The sequence below is a fragment of the Olea europaea genome, chromosome 13 (assembly GCF_002742605.1).
Source record: "Olea europaea var. sylvestris chromosome 13, O_europaea_v1, whole genome shotgun sequence".
NCBI classification, from domain to species: domain Eukaryota; kingdom Viridiplantae; phylum Streptophyta; class Magnoliopsida; order Lamiales; family Oleaceae; genus Olea; species Olea europaea.
This window is the reverse complement of record NC_036249.1, coordinates 21,073,365-21,094,975: the sequence shown is the minus strand read 5'-3', so window position 1 is coordinate 21,094,975 and position 21,611 is coordinate 21,073,365. Positions and strand designations below refer to the sequence as shown.

The window sequence follows — 21,611 nt, the reverse complement described above, 5'->3', positions numbered from 1 at the left end:
TGAAGGCGATGCTGGGAGGATGACTGGCGGTCGGCGTTCATGGGTTTTGATAGCGGAGGTAGCGGTTGCGGGGTGGGTGCTCCGAGTTGTCGCGAGTGGGTCAAGCTCGGAAAGGCGATGGGTCAATTTTTGAGTTGCTGTAATTTTGAGTGGGGAGTTTGAGGAATCGTTGGTAGTTGTTGACAGTAGCCAGAGGAGACAGCGTTGGGTGTAATTGGCTAAGTGTGTATGAATTAGATGTTTGTGTGTGGTTTGGAGAGGATGGATGGGTCACCTTATGGGTAAGGCTTTATGGTGTTGAATAGCAAGCTGAAGATAGGAATTTGACCGAACTTTTCATCACTTCCATGGCAATTCTGTGACTCCAAATTTCAGTTGAAGATGTTGGAACCAGGTTTAGCTCTGATACCAAGTTGATGTAGGATGGAATGAAGAAATTAGGAGGAGAAGGATAGGTAAAGAAGATAGCCAGCCACGGGAGGAAGGAGAGAAGGGGGAGAGGAGAAGAAAGGGCGGTGGAAAAGGAAAACACTCCTACAACACTCAATTCAATTAATTCTATCGTATCCGTCTCTCCCTTACGAAAGGCTGCCTACATATATAAAATACAACACAAAGGAAAAAGGGCTTGGGCTAGCCCAATACATAATACAAGCCCAAAAATAAAAGGTAATAATCTAGACCAAAAGTAGCCCAAAGCAAGAAGGACAACGCGAAATAAGGCAAAGAAAGACTTGTCTCACTATTGTAGAGTAAGCATTTAGTGCTCCAAAATATTACATTGGCACTCCCCGGAGGCAGTTTACCCTCTACTCGGAGTCTTACTTTAACAAGATTAGTAGGATTGGCCACTTTAATGGCAACAAAACCTATTTGATATATAATTGAACAATTAATGTTGCCAAAATAGAAAGTAACTAATGATTGACAGTTCATGAACACGTATATCATAACTACATAAGATGTTGGAGACATATATATCTACTTATTTTTGGAACTAAAAAGGACAAAAAAAAAAAATAAATGTCCCCACCAATCGTTAGTGCAACAAGTATCTCATTTAAGAATGGTACATTTCTAACGTGATCTTGTACTGCATAAGAGGTTTTAAGCTGACGAGTATGAGAATGTTTTACACTCAAAAACCCAGTGAAGCAACACACGCATTATGGACTTTCACAAATTTATGTAAAACTTACAGGCTTATATTACTTGATTCATAGCCGTCCATATAAGCATTGACGATGTAACTATGGCACAATGCCTTTCCAGAGCAGATAAATCTTCTTCCCTTACAATAGTACCAGCTGTACTCAATAATCCCTTATACTTTGGCAAAGCTACTGCAACAGATTTCTTCTGCAACTGAAGCCTCAATTCGGCCGTATCTAATGGAATTGCACATATCTAATTGACTAATTCTGAAAATTTGCACATTGAACAAAAGCAGGTTAGAAGTCAGAAGCCAGAATATGCAATAGACAAGTTACAACTATGTGAAAACAGCCAAAACAAGGAGATTTCAGCAATGGAACACCTGCAGGCGGGTAGAAAGTTTGTATAAATGTTTTGCCATGTTATTAAGTACTTTGATTTAAGTTCTTTTCTTATTTTATAAACTACTTATATAAACCACTCGCATATGATTTTCGCAATGTGGTAAGCAATAATAGTACCTTGCATAGCTTGTCTACAAATAATAGAACCCTCTAGAAAATAGCTTCAGATTTTGTGAAACTTACGTTTAGAGAAAAAGAGAGATTAGCCACTGAATTGCTTTAAGTCCTGAAAATATAAAATATAATACATAAAATTGCATTCAACTTCCGAAATACTCAATAAAATAAAAAATGTATGAGCGATGAAATTACACCTTAGTATCTCTGGTAAGATGATATTTGCACTGGTGACGAAAATGTCAAGGACAAGGTTTCGCCCTTTAATCTCTCTCGTTGGGTTCAATAGCTTCTTTTCTTACGCTTCTTTCACATATCTATATAGAGAAAAAACCATAGAATGTAGACAAGATAGAATTAGAAAATCGATTCTAACAAGTATATTCTTTATGTAAAATGTTCCTAAAGATCTTTCTATAGTAAAATGTACTATAATTCAAGAATACAACCTCTATGCTTTTCACTTTTTTCTACAAATCATATATGAACAATGTATTTGTACACAGAATAATTATGCAAAAGAGAAGGAATCTATCTATAGTCTCTTCAGGCCATCCAAAGCTCATAAGCATTGATTTTTGCTCAATTCAACGTCTTTTACAAGATTTATCATAATGTTTGGATAAAAATTCTATGACTTATATTATTAAAAGAAAAAGTTTTATAGCCCATCTTAAGAAAGTTATATTGAAGTCAATGTAAATTTTTTTTACTGACATTGCTAATAAGAAATTTTTTTTTTATATAATCTGAGTTGACTTTTTTTGAAGTTTTTTCTTGTAAGAATTTAGTATAACTGCTTTTTCTTGATTAAAAGATAATTAAAATTAAAAAGTAGTAATGTGAAAAGAACTTACAAGTAACGAGATGAAGACAAAGTTTTGAAAGTGTTGATAGATTTAAATGGGGACTGTGATAACTGTGATGTATTTTTGAGGTAAGATGGTGAAGGAGTAAGTGTGGGTATTTATAGAACATGTGGGAGAGAGTAATAGCTGTTTTATAGAGAGAAGGATTGTAGTGTTAATACATGTATACAGTAGTAAAATGTATTCTCTTGTGGATGAAAATACTCAGACATATTGAGGCAATTATTCATCAGTAAGCTCAATAAAATAATGTTTGTGAAGATGGTTTATGTATATAGTTGAAAAGTCTTTCATGAAAAGTTGGTATTATCTCTTATAATTAATGTATATACAAGTGTCAATTGTAAAATATCTATCTTATTTTGTATCATATTATAATGTACAAAAGTTGTTTTAGTTGGTCATCTTATACTTGTTAGAAAAATAAAAGGATTAAGTTCTATGGAAATATATAAGGCTGCAATTGTTAGTGCTGCTTATTTTTCTTTTTTGTAAAATTAGTACGAGAAAACATACAGGTATTAACTAATTTTCTAGTAACATGTGTTATTAATATGCTTCTTTAAACGAAGATGGTAGTTTTAAGTGGAAGTTCGTTCTATGCATTGTTGATCATTTGTTTTTTAAGTTTTTACACCATGTTTACTTGTCGCATTGTGTTTCTGCATCACATGAAATGAAATTATCGAGTGAGTTAAATATGAAATTGTAATTGTACAGGTGAACAATATTGTAAGACAAGAATTGAATTTATCGATGATAGGACAATTAGAGTTCACCTATTATTTTACCTGTTCTATGTTCATGGAGTCGTTTACTCTATTTCAAAATTGAGTGAGGTAGTAATCTTTAATTTGTGGTTGAAAATGACTGAGATGATATCGGTAATTTTAAATGTATTCATGTTTTGAACAAAAAAAAGTAGTAAAGTATTTGCATAATAATAAATACACGAGTCATGATTATGTACTCTATCATGTTTCATAGGAACACGTATTGAAGTTATTGCATTTGTTAAAATCTGCAAGAATGACTGTTAAAATTGGTTAACAGGATATAAGTGAAACTGGGGAGAAAAAAGAGGAGTAAAAGATGACAAGAAAGAGAAAGATTACATAAATGTATAGCTGATGACTTCGGAAGGTTTTGTCCCCAGCATGCATACGAGAGGGGACTGGCCTAATGAAGCATACAGCCTAATATAGTTGGCAAATGAGGAAGCATGTATCCTACAAGGCTAAATGACATGTGCATTAACACACAGCAAAGACTTTTGTGTTACAAAAACTAGTACTTTTTAGAAAGGTTTAACATTTTTATCTCTCCCACACAGCTTCCAATTAAATTAGAAGTATGATTAGAGATATATACTATGATGAAAATGACAATAGCAAGATAAAAACTGTACTAATTTACTCATTTTTTTCTTCTAACCTTTAAGCTTCACTCCTGCAATTGAAAACTTCTTTAGATCTGCATAAACTATATTCCAACCATCCAAGTCATTCTTACATTCCCAACAGGTGTTATCACGTTTGCCAACTGGCATGTGTCCTCATTTCTTTCGAAGTCTATTGTGGCAGTTTTAACATCATCATATACACTTTGCTCATCTTCTAAAAAATGGTATGTTTAATACGATCTGTTGTGTAGATTTTACATCTTAAACGTGTTTCTATGTCATGGGATTGCATGTTATTAGAAAGCGTGTATCATCCCCACCTCCACCTCCAACTCCACCCCTATCCCCATCCCCTAGTTTGTATGTCACCACGAATAATGCATAGCACGAAAGAATGAATGCTGATTTTCCCCTTCATAAACTGGTATTGCGTACTAACAAGATAATGAAGCTGTTAATCTGCCAAAAGAAATAGTTGATTGTATGCCATTAGTATCCTCAAAATGTGGACATCATACTCTATCAGCACTCAATAGACAAATGAAAAATTATATGATATGGCTTTTTGCAAGGATGCAAGTAAATTATCTGTAGAACAGGATCAGAAACTATTGAAATGAATTATGAAATCAGTACGAGAACTAGATATACATGTTCTCAAGAAGTGTAATGACTAAATAACGAAAATTGATACTAATATTAGTCTCTATTAAATTTTTGTGCACCACAATGTTCACAATAGATGAATGTCGGTAATACATATGCATTGGTTGGAATGTTCAATAGGTTAAAACTTCTTTGTAATTTAGAATGAACATGATTTATTGATTCCTGATTTAAAGTAGAAGCTTTAAAATTAAGATGTATTGCATATTCATGAGTATAGGAAGCACCTGAATTATTATTTTCAGATAACATAGAATCATTTATCCTTTTACGACGATCAATGCGTGGAGTTTGAATTAGATTCCTCCTATCTAGCTGTCTTTTTGTGTTTTTTTGGCTAATGGAGGCCAGATATGATTCAGTTGCACTTTGGGAAGTACTTTCATGTTACAAAAACCAAATTCACAATTAGCAGATATTTTTGAAGAATCCATACCAATCGTTAACATAAACAGATTTAACAATCTCTTCTTCTCATTATCATAGCATGTATTCAACAATAACAAAGGAAATCATACCTCCCGTAGCTTGCAATTGATTTTCCATAGATTCCTTAGGCTGGAAAGATGGAAGAAACTGTGCTATGGAGAGAAACTACTCTCTGCCCTCTTGAAACCGACACCTCTTAGCTTGCCAGTTAAGAGGTGAAAGCGCCAACATGTTTTTATATATATATATATATTATTAAGTGGGGTGAGAGTAGGGGCCTCCATATGCGTTTATAAAAGAAAAAGGCCCATCCCATTATTGGCTTAAAAAATGACTCAATGAAAGGCTAGTCCACTTAATAAGTATAACAATCAGAACAAAATCTTCACCTCTAATTTAATGAAAGCAAAAATTATTGTCTCAATGAATGAATGAAAAAAACAAATAATAATACTACTCAGTTTGCCACAGTAAAAAAATTGACACATACAAGTTAACCACACTTTCATAACATTAATAATGTGCATAAGCTAAAGTATAGTCACAAAATTATAAACTTCAATGCAATGGTAATAAACATAAATGTTTCTGCCTTAAATATTGATTTAATAAATAAAATTTAAATAAGATTTATAGGATTTAAATGTGAAAAAATTTACCTTTTTCATATAACTTTTTAAAACGAAGATTTTTTTTAAAAGATAAGTACTATTGTTATTTTCTAAACGGTTTTCCTAAACAAATATTGAAGAGTAAGAAAAGAAAGACTTTTCCATAAAGAACCATGTGTTATATCTCTAATTTTAGTGGTTTTGCTCACACCCTATCATGTTTTTATGTAGCCATTGCAATAAAGGAACTATTTTATTTCATTATTGTTTTCAGATTTGTTGTTTTAGCCAACTTTCCATGTAAAAAATTATTAAATGCGAAAGGATGACTTCTACGGTTCGATAGAGTACCCAAAGAAACCACAGGAATCAACAGTTGAGAGACTTCGCATGAAATAGAAGGCTAAAATGAAATTAAAAAATATATGTTGGGAAGAGAAGTACATAATTTGAAGAGACTGAATGTGTGTGTGTGTGTGTGTATATATATATATATATTTTAAAAAAGGTCTGATTATAGTGCTCTATCTCCCAAACACTGAACAAGTAAAAGATATATAATATGATTACACATTCCACATATTCAATCTATTTCTAAGGCCATAATGTAAGTAATTTGGAAGCAATCACAAACTTAATAAACTTATAAGTTCACCAATGGAAATGCACAAAAGAACAAGGGAAATAATTGAAAGTAATCAAGCAAAAACATAAAAAGGTATTTTGTAATTCACTACAAAAGACCAACAAAATTATAGTACATAAGTCGTACGTTAATCACGTATACATTCAATTTCTAAAGCTATAATGCAAATAATAAAAATGTAATTACGAATGTGAACCCGTTGAAGTTATAAATTTAAAAATCGAAATACATAGAATAGTCGAGGAACAGCGATAAGTTATAAAGGAAGAATATACAAAGGTACTTGACAAACGGTTTTGCTAGTCACTACTCACTATGAAAGAATAAAAAAATTAGTGTAAAAGAGATATAGATTGAAGAAATTGTACTTGAATCACGCACAAGGAAGAGCCTTTACCAAAAGATTACACCACTATCCTACATTACAAGAGTGTACAAATTTGTGTTTATCTTAATTTTTTTCAAGATTTCCTTGATTTTTTTGTTGTGCCTTATTCTAATGAGAAACAGTAAATATATGCCTAAAACTTTTGTACACCAAAAAATAAAATAAAATAAAAAATTAAGTGCTAGAATTTCAAAGTTAAAAAAAAAAATGGAGTTTACATGGTGTGCAGTGGCGGATGTGGCAGATGGCGAGCTTCGGCGGCTGCCCGTGCTGGATTTGCAGGAGTTTTTTTTTTTTTTTTTTTGTGACAATAGATTACAGTTTTATATTATATTACTGGTAAGTCATCCCATTGTCAAATATCTTTTTGCAGCACACTTGGTTATAGCTGAAAAGGTATATAGCTCAAGTCTTGGGTTCGAATTCCCTTTCTGATAAATTTATTGTGCAATATTTTAATACTACTTTTTTTTGCCAAAATTCAATAGGGAGGGGACCAATTCCAACTCGTGGCCTATTGATAGAGCTATCGTTAACTTGACCATTTTGACAAATGTTGGATTTTGACACTAAATTGAACAAAATAATATATGTTAAATTTTAGCGGTTGCAATTGTAATTGTAAAAGATATGAAACCGTGCTCTTCGTTCAAATTATTCAAAACTTGGCCACAATATCATTTGGTAAGTACAACTAAACTTTATAATAATATTATATATGTTTAATTTGAACAAAATAATTGTTATATTTAAATTTTAAGCCTTGTTTGATTCTCATTCTTTTCAAAATGTATTTTTTCTTTTTTTTTATCCACAAATTCTTTAAAAAAATAATATTACACACAAATTTAAAACTTTCTTATTTTTAACAATACATTCTCCATCAAATCACTATTTCAAAATGCATATTTTTGCAAAAAAAAATGGCATCAAATAGGCTCTTAATATTTTGTTGCGGTTGACGATTGACGGTCGCCCGTACTTGCTTATTATCCTGGATTCCCCCCTGATGGTGTGCTAAAATCAATTCAGTTAGTCCACTGTAATAGGTGAGTTATGCTGAACTATATTGTCTAACCTGAAAATTCATCATGAGGACACGTCGGGTAAATTCAAAATGAAATATAAATGTAAAATTAAAAGACTCATCATGCTATTTTTAAATATTCTTTTTTTTTTCTGATCAATTAGAAAGACTACAGAGGTTGACATCTACTCATGGTAGATATGGGATCATTTTGTAGAGTATAACCAAAACAAATACCATACATCAATTATATGAGAAACGGTAAGTTTACAGAACTTAATTCATACATCAGGGTAGTGGAAATTTGCATTGCTAGAACAAGTGGGGAGCTGTTTACTATAGAGACTTCATCAATATTTGTTGGGCCATTTCACTTCTTGCAGGATTAAGTTCACAATCCAAGCAAACCAATTAATTAAATACCAAAAGAGCAATAAAGAAAGAATACAGCAAATTTTTACGTGGAAAAATCCTCTAGCGTAGAGGGAAAAAACCACGAGACAACTTGAATCAATTCCAATATAATAAATAGAGATTACAACATTTATGTTTAGACCCAAAACATGAATGTAGGTAAATTGAAAATCAACAATTTTAATTCTTCAAGGAAAATTACAATTCACCACAACTCAGTTGATGAAGCACCAAAAAACCTTGATCTCAAAGAAACTTCAATTTGCTCTGTGTGAAAAATCACATCAAAAGTTTAAAGAAAAATGTTTTCCGGCAACCCTATTTAATGTTCAGCAGCCACAGTCCCTGTTTTCTCTTGTAGATGCGTAGTCTCTATTTTTTCTTACTATTCAGCCTCCTTATGTGACCTACAATCATATAAGGGAAAAATTCAAAAGTAAGAAGATAAGTATGGCCTATTTCAAAATTAAGAACATAAGTTTAAACTTTCAAAAATCAGATATTTTATAAAATTTATTTATGATTGAGTTAATTAATTTTTTCAGTCACGCATTATTTTTTTGTCACAATTTAACTTTTTCATTGGTTACATATTATTTAATGGTCACAGATTAATCAATTTAATGCTCACAAATCAACTAAATAATCTGTGACTACCATCGGTGACTGCCACCAACACTTACTACCTCCATTGCCTCCAACAGTACCACCTCTATCATCGGTGCCAAAACCACCACCACCACTTAACAACCAAAACCACCGCAACCGCCATCAACCACCTGTACCACCACCACATCGAAACTGCCAGATCCACCGCCATCACCACAACCACCAGATTAGCCACCGCCAAACACCACCAAAATACCAGATTCGCCAACCACCACCAAACCATCAGATCTACAACCAAAAGCATCACAACCATAACATCCGCCCCAAATCATCGCCGCCACCACCACTGCCCTTGACCGCCGCATAGTAGATCGATTAAAAAAAAAACACACCCCAAAAAATCAACCACCAGATTCACCCATGCTATCCCACACACAAACAACCCGCCACAACCACCACCACCACCGCCTACCACCGCACAACAGATCTAATAAAAAATACTCCCAACAAAATCGTGGCAGCATTGCTAATTTGGGCAGAGCAGCATTGCAACCACATCTTCACATCTACATATTTGGGCAGATCCACGTTACAGATTACCTAACTACATCTTCACATCTACAGATTGCCTCAGCCGCAAGCGGCGACACCGTGAGTGGTGGCGATTCGAGGGAGGAGAGAAGATGAAGAGAGGGAGAAAATGGTGGCTGCGAGTTTGTGGAGAGAGAGAGAGAGGGGATGAAGATATGCAAATCCATAGCCGCAATTTGTATATACACCATCGCATATCCCGACGACGACGATCTGCATGTAGAACAGGTGGTGGAGAGTGATGGGAGAGAAGAGAAAATGATTTGGCCATTTAATTTGGTTACAGACTTATAGGGCTTTTATTTATAAATTAATTGATATAATATTATTATTTATTATTAATATAATGATTTATAATAATTAAATCAATATCTGATTTGTGAATATAAAAAACTTGAATCTAATTTTTGAACCCTAGGCTTTAACTCTAGGGTATCATGTAATTTCCACATCATATAATAGTGGATTGGGCATTTAATTTCTCATGGGCTAGAAGCTCATATAACAATCTCTCCTTCCAACCCACTGAGGAAGGAGATTATCATCTAACAACTAGATAGAATATATGCTGTCCAGTCTGGAAAAAAGTTCAAGCTTTCCTCTTATCACAATCTTTGTCATCATATCAGGAAGATTCTTTTCACTATGAATCTTTTCTAATAATATCAATCGTTCCGCCACTACTTGCCATAGCCAGTGGTATTTTCACACAAATGTGCTTCATTCGAAAATGATAAGTAGCATTCTTACTGATAAGTGCAATTTGTGCACTTATTTAGGCCACATTATTAAACTTTAAAGTCGTCAAATTATTAATTATTATTTAACTTGGGTTAATTTTCTTTTTATTTTTAGTGTTGGACTCGTTTGAAGTAAGTGGAAAGGAAGAAGGAAAAAATCGAGTAAAATCTATAATTTGGGCTTAAACTCCACAAGTCTAAATTTGAGGAAGACATTGGTTGCACATGGATTACATCAAGGACTAAATTGCACTATTTTAAAAAAATTGAGGTCTTGAAGCAAGCATCACATTAAATGGGCCTAAATTATGAACTTCAATGAGAATGGATTCAAATGGGCTTGAACTCTATTTTTTAAGTGTAAATTACACTAAGTACCCTATTTAAGATATTACTTCCAAAATTAGGGGACATTCCCTTTGCCATTTTCCAGCCGTCTTTTGTTTTTAGTTTTCTAAAACGCTCAAAAGGCGTACGTCATTTCCGAAAATGCATTTTCGAAAATAAGGAAAAACTTGTAACTGAAAATGGAAAATGAGTTTTTTTTCCCCCCAATTTGAGGGTTTTTAGTTGACAATGCTCAAAATGGCCAAAACATGCTCAAACCCGCTATAGTAAAATTTCTAATTAAAACAACAGAAACTTGGCCCTTTTGCTCACGATTCCTCTCTTCTATCTCACTTCACTCGACGCCTTCTCCAATTAGCCTACACGAAGACGTCCTCCGTCCAGCACCACTCTGACGAGGTCCTACAATCTGGCGAGAGGTATGTAATATTCCTCAAAACTGGCTTGGAAAACTTTTTTTTCTTTTTTTTGGGTATAATCGTACAATCTGGCGGGCAGGTAAGTACTTCTTTCCCACTATTTATAGAAATTTATTCTGAACCTATTTGTGTCTATGAACACTGGCCTATAATTTTTATTGAAATTCAGTTATCAAATAAGGGGTGAAAGTTGGGATGGCTTAATTTTGAATTCTCGTAGTTTGCAACACTTTAGAAATCAAGAATTCGTCATATGTTGCTTAATTCAGATAGTAATAAGACCTGATTCTACAGTTTTACCATTATGTGTTCAATAATTCATTGATAAAAATATGAGAATCTTTGAAAATCTATGTTAGATTTGAAATTATCGTTTCGGTTGTAGCCTATAATGGGGGAAATAACACTTGAAATATGAAATAATGAAATAAAATTGTTCCATTTTGAGCTGAATCTACACTGAATTCAGTTAATTGGATGCTTCAGTAGTTTTGTTCCACTGATCTACTCCTATTCAGAACTTTACATTATTTTTTCGTAAAATTTTCTGTTAATAATGTTTTTGTTGAATGAGGGATTTTGGTGTCAAAGGTACAAATTTGTTCCATTTCAAGAAACCCAAATTATTATTATTATTATTATTATTATTATTATTATTATTATTATTATTATTATTAATTTTTTTTAATTGTGCTGTTTTTTGAGAAAATGGGGTTTGTGGTTTTTTTTTCCTAAAAATGTTGCAATTAAGTGATTTTTTTTTTTTTTTATTGAACATTCAAGAAGATAGAAAATTTTCCCAAAAATAGTAAAGATTCCCTTTTTGACTTTATTGGATTTTTTGTTGGTTGGTATGAGTTTTGGGAAGGGATCATATTCTTGAAGTGGAATGTTGGAGTTTTTTGGGGATAATTAGTTGAGGGTGTCTTCCCTTTTTTTTTTTTTATTTATTTATTTATTTTTTTTAGTGTATTTTCTACATTGGATCTGAGGCAGGCCCGGTTTTGGGCAAAGGCAAGTGAGGCCCATGCCTCAGACCTAACAATTTAAGTCGCCTCTGATTTTTTTTTTTTTTTAATATATGAAAATGAAAAACTCAGATTGGAAGGCCTCATTCAATCCCTCTAATGCCTGTGCGAGAACAACCCGAAACAGCAAAACCCACCTGTCTGCCTTGATGCCGTCTTCTCACTTCTCTCTCAGCCTTCCGCCACCACAGTGCCACACCATTATCGATCGTGTGTTTCTAGGTTAATATTACTTCTTTTCTTTTTTGCATCAAACAATTTCCAAGATGAAGTGGGCCGAGTAGGGCTATTCTATTGAAATTTGTCGTTTATTAATGGTGATAAGATGGAGTTTCATATTATTTTTTTTTTATTGTCTACTTTTTCCATTGTTGCAGAAATTATTATCACTCTTTTACCTTTGTGCACTTACTCATTTGTATATCCAGTGGCGAATCCAGGATGCATGTTCATCTAGGGCGGATGTTGACTTTGATCGTTGACCGTTGATAATCAACGATCGTAATAGTCAGGTCCGACTAGCAGCCGGTCATTTATTTAAATTTGATTAAATAATATTATCAATTATAAATAAATTCTACCTAATACCTACCAAATCCAAAATACATTAGGCAGGCAAGACAACACTCTCAAGTCTCAACAAACAAGTGCAACAAATCAATAATTCAACATTCAAGTTTCAACAATTCAACGAAAAGAGATCCTGATTTCATTTTGCAATCGCAATTCACCAAAAACAGATAAGATAACGAAAGATTTGAACCAAAAGAATTCAACAAAAATAAAAACAATTCAACCATTCAAGACTTCCAAGTATGAAGAACAATGAACTCACCCTAAGGACCTTGGCCCACACTGCACACGGCTTCTTCTCCTTTGCAATTCGCACAATCTCGCACGGCACACCGCTCCTTGCACCGCCCGACTCCGACTCGCACTTCGCAATCGCAACCCACACGCCACTAGCCCATTACCCAATCAACCCACTTCACACTTTGAATGGAAATGTGGAAGGAAATTATGGGATGGAAATTATGGAATCAGGGGTGAATAATGGAAAGAATTCAAGGGTTTGCTCTCTGCTCTCGCCTAACTGACGGGATTTCATTTGGGAGAAACTGATATGGGTATGGATTAATCATTAGGGGTACTTACAAAAATACCCTAAATTTTTGGGTTGTTTTAAAAAAAATTATAAACTTGGATTAAATGGTAATTACTTAAAATTTAACGTAAAATATACGCTCAAAACCTAAACTCACAATAATCCTCATAAATCAGCCTCCAATATGCAAAAATCAAAGGAAAATTGAAAGGAAAAGAGGAAATCTTCCACAAATACATAAACAAAGTTTGTTCATTCTTCAAATCAAGGAAACCATCCACAAAAACATTGAAAAATCTGGAAAAAAAAGTCGAGGAGATCTTCCACAAAAACACAAACAAAATTACAGGTATTTCTATGTTTTGGATTCCATGATTATAGCTCATTATCCATCTCATTTTCGTTTGAATTTCATGATTAGATTTAGTTTAAATCTCATAATGTATAATTAATATTTATGAAGTTTCTTTTTGACGATTTTATTAATTTAATTGGAAACATGTATGAAAATAAAATTGTTGAAGTTGAGTGGATTGTGTCAATACATATGAAAAATTAGTTTTGAATTAATTACATTGATGCTTGCAAGGTGTTTGACAAAAAGATAATGTGAAAAAGTGGCTTTCTATCACTTTTTTCAAAAAATGTCACAGCATCTCTTTTAAGCAATTAGCTAGGCATGCACATGTGAGTTCTTGGAAATTTGAACGTACATATTCAAGCCCTATTTTTTGGTAATACACATGAGAAAGAAAACTTTAAACCAATAGCATTGATGCTTGCTATGTGTTTGCTAAAAGGAGAAGGTGAGAAAGTGGAATTCTGTCACGTTTCTGAAAAAAAAGTCATAACATTTCTTTTGAGCAATTAACTAGGTATGCATGTGTGAGTTTTTGGAAATTTGAACGTACATATTCAAGCTCTATTTTCTAGTAATACACATTAGAAAGAAAATTTTAAACCAATTGCATTGATGCTTGCAATGTGTTTGCTCAAAGGAAAAGGTGAGAAAGTGGCATTCTGTCACTTTTCTAAAAAAAAAGTCACAGTATCTCTCTTGAGCAATTAGCTAGATATACATGTGTGAGTTTTTGGAAATTTGAATGTATATATTCAAGCCATATTTTTTGGTAATACACATGAGAAAGAAAACTTTGAACCAATTGCGTTGACGCTTGCAAAGTGTTTGCTTATAGGAGAAGGTGAGAAAGTGGAATTTTGTCACTTTTCTTAGAAAAAGTGACATTTTGTGACCTTTCTCCAAAACAGTCACCATTTGTCATTGGAGTGATTAATCGGATGCATATGTGTGCTTTTTTGAAAGTTTGAATATACTAATTCATATCTTTTTTTTTGGTAATACATATGAAAAAGAAAACTTTGAATCGACTACATGGATGCTTGCAAGATGTTTGATCATGAAGAGTGACATTCTGTCACCTTTCTAAAAAAAGTGACATTGTTTCACTTTTCAACGAAAAGGTGACATTCGTTACCTTTCTACAAGAACAATCACCCTTTATCATTGGAACAATTAACTGGATGCATACGTGTCCTTTTTTTGAAAGTTTAAACATATCAATTCATGCCCTGTTATCTGAGAATACGTATGAAAATGAAAACTTTGAATCAATTACATGGATGCATGCAATGTGTTTGCACATGGAGAGGGTGACATGCTGTCACTTTTCTTTAAAAAAAGTGACGTTGTGTCACTTTTTTACGAAAAAGTAACATTGTGTGACCTTTCTCCAAAATAGTCACACTTTATCATTCGAGCAATTAACCAGATGCATACGTGTGCTTTTCTAAAAGTTTGAACATACCAATTTATGCCTTGTTTTCTGGTAATACATATGAAAAAAAAAACTTTGAATCCACTACATGGATGCGTGTAAGGTGTTTGCTCATGGAGAGTGTGACATTCTATGACTTTTTCTCAAAAAAAGTGACATTGTGTTACTTTTCTATGAAAAAGCGGCATTTTGCCACTTTTTTTTCCAAAATAGTCACACTTTATTATTGGAGTAATTAACCTGATGCATACATGTACTTTTTTGAAAGTATGAACATACTAATTCATGGCCTGTTTTCTAGTAGTATATATGAAAAAGAAAACTTTGATTCACTTACATGGATGCATGTAAGGTGTTTGCTCATAAAGATTGAAATTCTGTTACTTTTCTAAAAAAACGAAAAAGTGACATTCTGTGACCTTTCTCCAAAACAATCACCATTTCTCATTGGAATAATTAACTTGATGCATATATATGCTTTTTTGAAAGTTTGAACATACTAATTCATGTCCTGTTCTTTGGTAATATATATGAAAAAAAAAATTTGAATCGAGTACGTGGATGCGTGCAAGGTGTTTGCTCATGTAGAGTGACATTTTGTCACTTTTTTCAAAAAAAAGTCATACCATTACCATATCATTGGAGCAATTAAGTAATTTTATACGTGATTACGTTTGTATTTTTGAAATTTGGTAATACCAATTCAATTCCTGTTTTCTGGTAATACATATAAAAAAGAAAATTTTGAATTAATTACATTGGTGTATGTAAGGCTTTTGCTCAAGGAGAATGTGATTCTGTCACTTTTCTATGAAAAAATGACAAAATATTTTGTCACTATTTTCAATAAAAAGTCACATCATATCATTGGAACAATTAAATAGATGCATACGTGTGCATTTTTTGAAAATTTGAACATACCAATTCAAGCACTGTTTTCTGGTAATATATATGAAATAGAAAAACTTTGAATCAATTGCATTGATGCATGAAACGTGTTTGTTTAAAGAGAATGTGAAAAAGTGACATTCTTAAAAAAGTCACGGTATCTCACTGGCGCAATTAACTAGATGCATATTACTCTGTCACTTAAAAAAAAAAAAACTCACAATTTTTTTTGCAATCTTTTTCCAGGTATGGATAAAATTAATGTTTTCGTTTGTTATGGAGGCAAATGGACACAAGATAATGAATATACAAGTGAAAAAAATCACCAAAATTGTTGTCCTGATGGATTGCACGTACAACATCCTTGAGTGCACGATATTTTCTGTAATGAAACTAAGTTCATCAACACAAAGAATACAAATACATGATAGTGTGGCATTGTGTTGTTTTTGTTGTTGTTATTATTGTTAGCAGTAGCGATGTAGTGGCGGCAGTGGGATGTGATGACGAGTGTTTTGTGATCAATTATTTGATTGATTTGTGACCAAGTATTGATAGTAGATCGAGAGTGGGGTAGAGCGTTTAGTGTATACGACCAAATATTTGGTTCTTTGTGACTAACAATTAAATTGTAACCTTAAAATTCATTAATTTGTGACCAACAAAATTGTGACCTATAAAATTTTTGATTTGTGACCCATGAAATAAACTATGTAAAATTAAAAAGTGACGCAATGCCACTCTTATAAAAATTGTCACTTTTTTTGTAATTCGAAAAAGTGACAGAAACTTAAAATAAGTGGCAAATTTAATAAAAAAAGTGACAAAATTAAGAAAAAAGAAAAAAAAGACACAAACTAAAAAAAAATAAAAATAAAAATAAAAAAATGACAAACACCAAAATAGCATCATTCATTTGCGTGGCACCAGTAATCATGTTCTTAATATAATCAACATGTTCAGTACAATTTACGTGAGTGTAGTAGCGATTTTTAACATAATAAGCATGTCTAGGACAATCCACGTGATAGAAATTCACAAGTAACATTATAGTAGCAAATGTGATAACAATTGCATCGAAGAGCAAAAAAAAAAAAAAGATGAGAGAACACAAGAAAAGAATCGGGGCGGGGAATACATAGTGGGACAAAACATTTTATAGAATATCTGATAAAATAAAAAAAAAAAAAATAGCCATCAACCTGGCAATAACTAATGGTTGTGACCTTAAAACCTCTGTTGCTTCTTGTACCTCTAGCACGCTCAAATTTTCTACCCTTGGCTCTCACATTCGGCTTGGTGTGGCTGTGTGGAACACTAGGAGTTGGACCAAAGTGCTTCGCTGCCTCACGAGACTTCACGGGTCCTCTAAGAAGTACCTGCATCAAAATAGAACAGTTAGCTATTTTAGGTTTCATAACAGCACAAGGTTTTTGTAGCACAAACAGAAATGACAATTTACCAGCAGAATCATAGTTGTGAGCAAGACCAAAATAGTTGAACATTGAGCCAAAAAAAAAATAATAATAATCTTTAACAAAGCAATTTTGTGAGTAACAGAATCCATATCAAACCTTAAATACTAGTTCAAAGGAAATAATGAATCAAACTATCAAAGTAGTGAACACAACAATCATTACATAATTGAAATCACTGACAAAATGATATTCATGTTATTGGTTAAAAATCTCATTTCCACCGTTCTATACTACCAACTATATCAAACTCTTGCAACATTAAAATTATCAAGAAAAAGACTGGAATATTCACTACCGTGTTTTGCCCAAGAGGAGCTCTGAGTTAGCTGATCAAAAGTTAAGCATTCTTCTCTGCCTTCTCAACCTTTGCTTTCTCTGTGAATCTAAAAGTTGTTACCTTCATTGCAGGGACTTCATAAGCCTGAATATCATCAGTGACACATTCCCAACAAGCACTGCAATTTTGTCTTCCTTTCCCTTCACGAAGTGACAAGATGAGAGAGAAAGTGGGGCCTTGTTAACCTTGCTCATGAACAGTCTCTTCAATATAACTGGATTGAACTTGCTTCCAGTTCTCCTAACGAGGAATCAACACAGACTGACTAGAAGTTGGAGGTAAATATCATTGGATTTAGGAGCAGTACGCTTGGTTTTCTTGCTCTTACCTCCGGCGACCAAATCAATACCCGTGGCTACTGTTGGTGGTGTTGTTGCTTTCCACTGCGCCTTTGGTGATAAATTTCAACAAAAATGTCCGCAATGGAGGCTTGTTTCTTAAGGTTTTTTTGATTACAGGGGTTTCAGATTTGGGTGTTTTTTTCGTGAGTCTTGAATGTAATTAATACGGTAATAATAGTTTTAAATTAGTTTTAAGGTATTGATCAAATATTTAAATTTTTTAGGGTACTAAACCTAATTTTCCCTAATCATTAATGGACGATTTCATTGATTTGGGCCACTCTATTTGTTTTTTTTTTTAAAAAGGCCCAATAGCCCAAGTCATCACAATTCACACAAGTTGCTCAAATCATATCTTCTTCTTTCTTCCCTTCTTGGCCGGCGACTGCGTCTGTTGTCTCTGCAATATTTCTCTGCTCCTCTATTTTGGGGGTTCCGAAAATCCAGCTAGGGTGGCATCATTTTGCTCTTCAACAATCCGGTATAGATAAATTGCGTACTATTGATATCTTAGTATTCTTCACAACACGTATATTCTTTATCAACTCAACTTTGACAAGGCTTACATATAGGAACATTGATGATGTTGACAAGACAATGGATGAGATAAACGAACAAACAGAAAACATGAAGCAGATATAGGAAGCCTTGGCTACCCCCATTGGTGCAGCAGCTGATTTTGATGAGGTTCTTTGCTCATCTCTAATTCTTCTACTTGTTTGAAGTTTTATTTATATTGAAGTTATCTCGCTAATACACACAAGTTATATATGCAATTTAAAGTCATAATTTTTTTTTTTAATGATAGGACGAATTGGAGGCCGAGCTTGAAGAATTGGAAGGTGAAGAGTTAAGGAACAGCTTCTTCAGCCTACAACCAGAGCCCCTACTGCTCCAATTCACATCCCAAAAGGCAAAGTACCCGTTTGAACAACTACACTTGTATATTTTTACAAGAAAATATTGATGGTTGTTTGGAATTTATTATTGACCAACTATATTTGTGTATTTGATTTTTACATTTGATATTTGTAATTTGTATTTGATTTTTACTAAATAATCAAATTATTGGATGAATGTCATAACACAATTTCTAAAAAATTTATTATTTATTATTTTATTTTTTTAGCAAGCAAAAATAGTAAATTCACCAAATTTAAAATATATATTATCTGGTAATATATTAGCATAAAATTGTTATGTTTTATTAAATAATCAAATTAATTAAATAAATGTCATAAAACAATTTCTAAAAATTTTAAATCAAACGCACGTTCTAGTTTTCTGTTTTGAGAAATCGTTTTTCAAAATGACAAACCAAACACGTTTTCTATAATTCGAAAATAGTTTCTCAAAACAGGAAACACAAACGCAAACCAACCGTACCCTTACATTTCCACATTTTATACTCCAAACATATTGACATTTTGTAATAAAAAAATGAAAAACCAAATCTATGTATGCTTCCCGTGATTTGTGCTCAATAAATTAGATCACCAAATCTTTCCCTTTTCAAAATTCCTAATTTCCAGCTTTACCTTCTTCCTTGATTTATCCAAATTTCCTTTAATTGCGTTCAAATTTTGCTTTCCGAACCCCAATCCCTAAGGCCAAGATTCAACATCTTGTGTTCTTTGTCGTCCACCACAGATTTAACTTCAATTCCAAAGAAGAAGAAAGCCACTAAATCCCACGTAAATTTATCTCTTTTTATTGGATATTATTTTTTATGTTTTTAGAATTAATTATATTGTATATCTTCCCCTCGAAAAAGCTATTTTGGTTCTTCTTTTTCCCTTTTTTGAAAATTTATGAATTTCTAGTTGAAATTTTATAATGCATAAAGATTGTTTTTGCACTACAAATTTCTATTAATCCAATGGTTTGCTAGAATTTGTATTTGGTATTTAAGCTATATTTTTCCTTGAAAACTTTGATCTTGTGAAATTTTAATTTATCACAATCGGTGTCTAATGTTCCCAATTTAGGATATTGAAACTAAATTTACATCAATATTATGAGGTTTATAGCTAGTCCTAATATTTCCTCTCATATCCAAATGACAATTGAAGATACTTAAGAAGGCAAAGAATACAATCAAATCAAGAGTACGATCAAGAAACGAGACGTGTAAGCTACAGGGGTTGTACCCATGACAGAATGGCATGCAAACAATCACCACCACTGAATAAAATATGAAAATAAGACTTGATCAGATATGTTGGATTGGAGGTAGTTGCATTTTTTAATTTCTAAGGAGCTAAATTCATTCAACATGATGTATTCCATTCGAATATATTGATTTTGATGAAAACTTATTGTTAATGAAATTGGTTTTTGAGTTTGAAATGAGTGTTTACAAGTAATGGACGAGCATTCTGCTTTTTTGTAAATTCCGAATGGGCATAGGTGTGAAGATTTTTTCGAAGTATAGCAATAGGATAGATGTTAACGTTGCAATTCCCAATATTTTATTAACATTGGATGAATACTTAACAATCTGATAACACAGAATGATCTTTATTAAAATGGAAGATGTCCTATGCCACATTAGAGAAATAAGTGGAAATTTTACATATTGATTTTTCTAGAAGTGTATGTTTATAAAAATTATAAATATAATGTCAAAAAATAAGTTTATAAAAAATTATATGATGTGTTCTTATCTTGAGAATTACAAAGATGTCAAGAAATATCTTCTGAGGTTCTTAACCTCGTAGATCATGATTAAACAATTGCAAGTTTTCATTTCTGATATAGCAAGTTTCATGATTATGTCATCAAACCAATTAATCATGGAATTCATTTAATTATATACAAATTCATGGCTATTGCCATGTTTCAGTTACAAAATATTAGACATATTTAAGGTGCAGTAATTTTGATTTAATTTGGTTGTCCCAATACTATGTTACACACATAGAAAAAGGCGGCTGCCTTGGGAAAAAAAGGAAAAACGGCAGCCACTTTGAGGAAAACTGATTGCGGTTGAATTTGCGATATATATGCTCACAAAGGGAGACAAAACTACAGGAAAAACGACTGCGAGCTAGGTGGAATTAGAATTACACAACCAGTGCAGCTGCTTTGAAGATTAAACACAAGTGAGTTTCGTTTTGGAGGTCAAACATTGAGGCTGCAAATAGAGATATCATAAACGGAAAAGAAAGACTGGACATGCACGAGATTAAGGAGAATAGCAATAATTATTTTCAGATTCTTTTCGATAAGTTACAACAATTGCAAGGAAATTACTCACGTTCCGTCAATTCTTGATGATGTCTTTTCACTTTTATGTGTTTAATTCAAACATTATGCTAGGCTAATTCCTCTCATGTATTGGATGAAGATGAAATTTTTTATTATTTAGCCCCCGTTTGGCCCCCATTCTTTCCAACTTTTAATGGTTGGAATAGTGTTTTTTGAAAAATTTGTGGTTGAAAAAGAATGAAAAGTTTTTGATTTGCGTGTAACATTATTTTGTGGAAGATTGTATGGTTGAAAATAAGAGAGATAAAATAAATGAGAAAAAGAATGGTGGCCAAACAAGGGCTAATTTTTAATACAGGACATGTAGTTTAGTTAAATTCTTGCAATTCTTGATTAATCTTGCATGCTAATTTTTATTATTTAATTGCTTGATCGCCAATTGAATATATAGTTTAGAGAGTTGCTTGTAGAAATATGGTTGGGTCAGTATATTCAGCTCTAGGTTTTTATTAAAATTTCTTTTCGGTGAATTGTATAATGGACATGACACTGTTCTTTGATGCTCTTAGGATGATTCATATGTTGATAGCTAT

At 32.7% G+C, this 21,611-nt stretch overlaps 1 long non-coding RNA gene across 2 annotated transcripts; it reads left to right on the top strand.

Moving 5' to 3' along the window:
• The first annotated feature begins 10,664 nt into the window (after positions 1 to 10,664).
• Positions 10,665 to 18,674, top strand: LOC111407842. Of its 2 annotated transcripts, XR_002705215.1 has the most exons (4): positions 10,665 to 10,835; positions 18,115 to 18,289; positions 18,381 to 18,495; positions 18,617 to 18,674. It is a non-coding gene; the product is annotated as an uncharacterized LOC111407842 (long non-coding RNA). The 2 variants fall into 2 exon arrangements; XR_002705216.1 differs by lacking the exons at positions 10,665 to 10,835; positions 18,115 to 18,289 and adding an exon at positions 17,205 to 17,745.
• Positions 18,675 to 21,611: the final 2,937 nt, after the last annotated feature.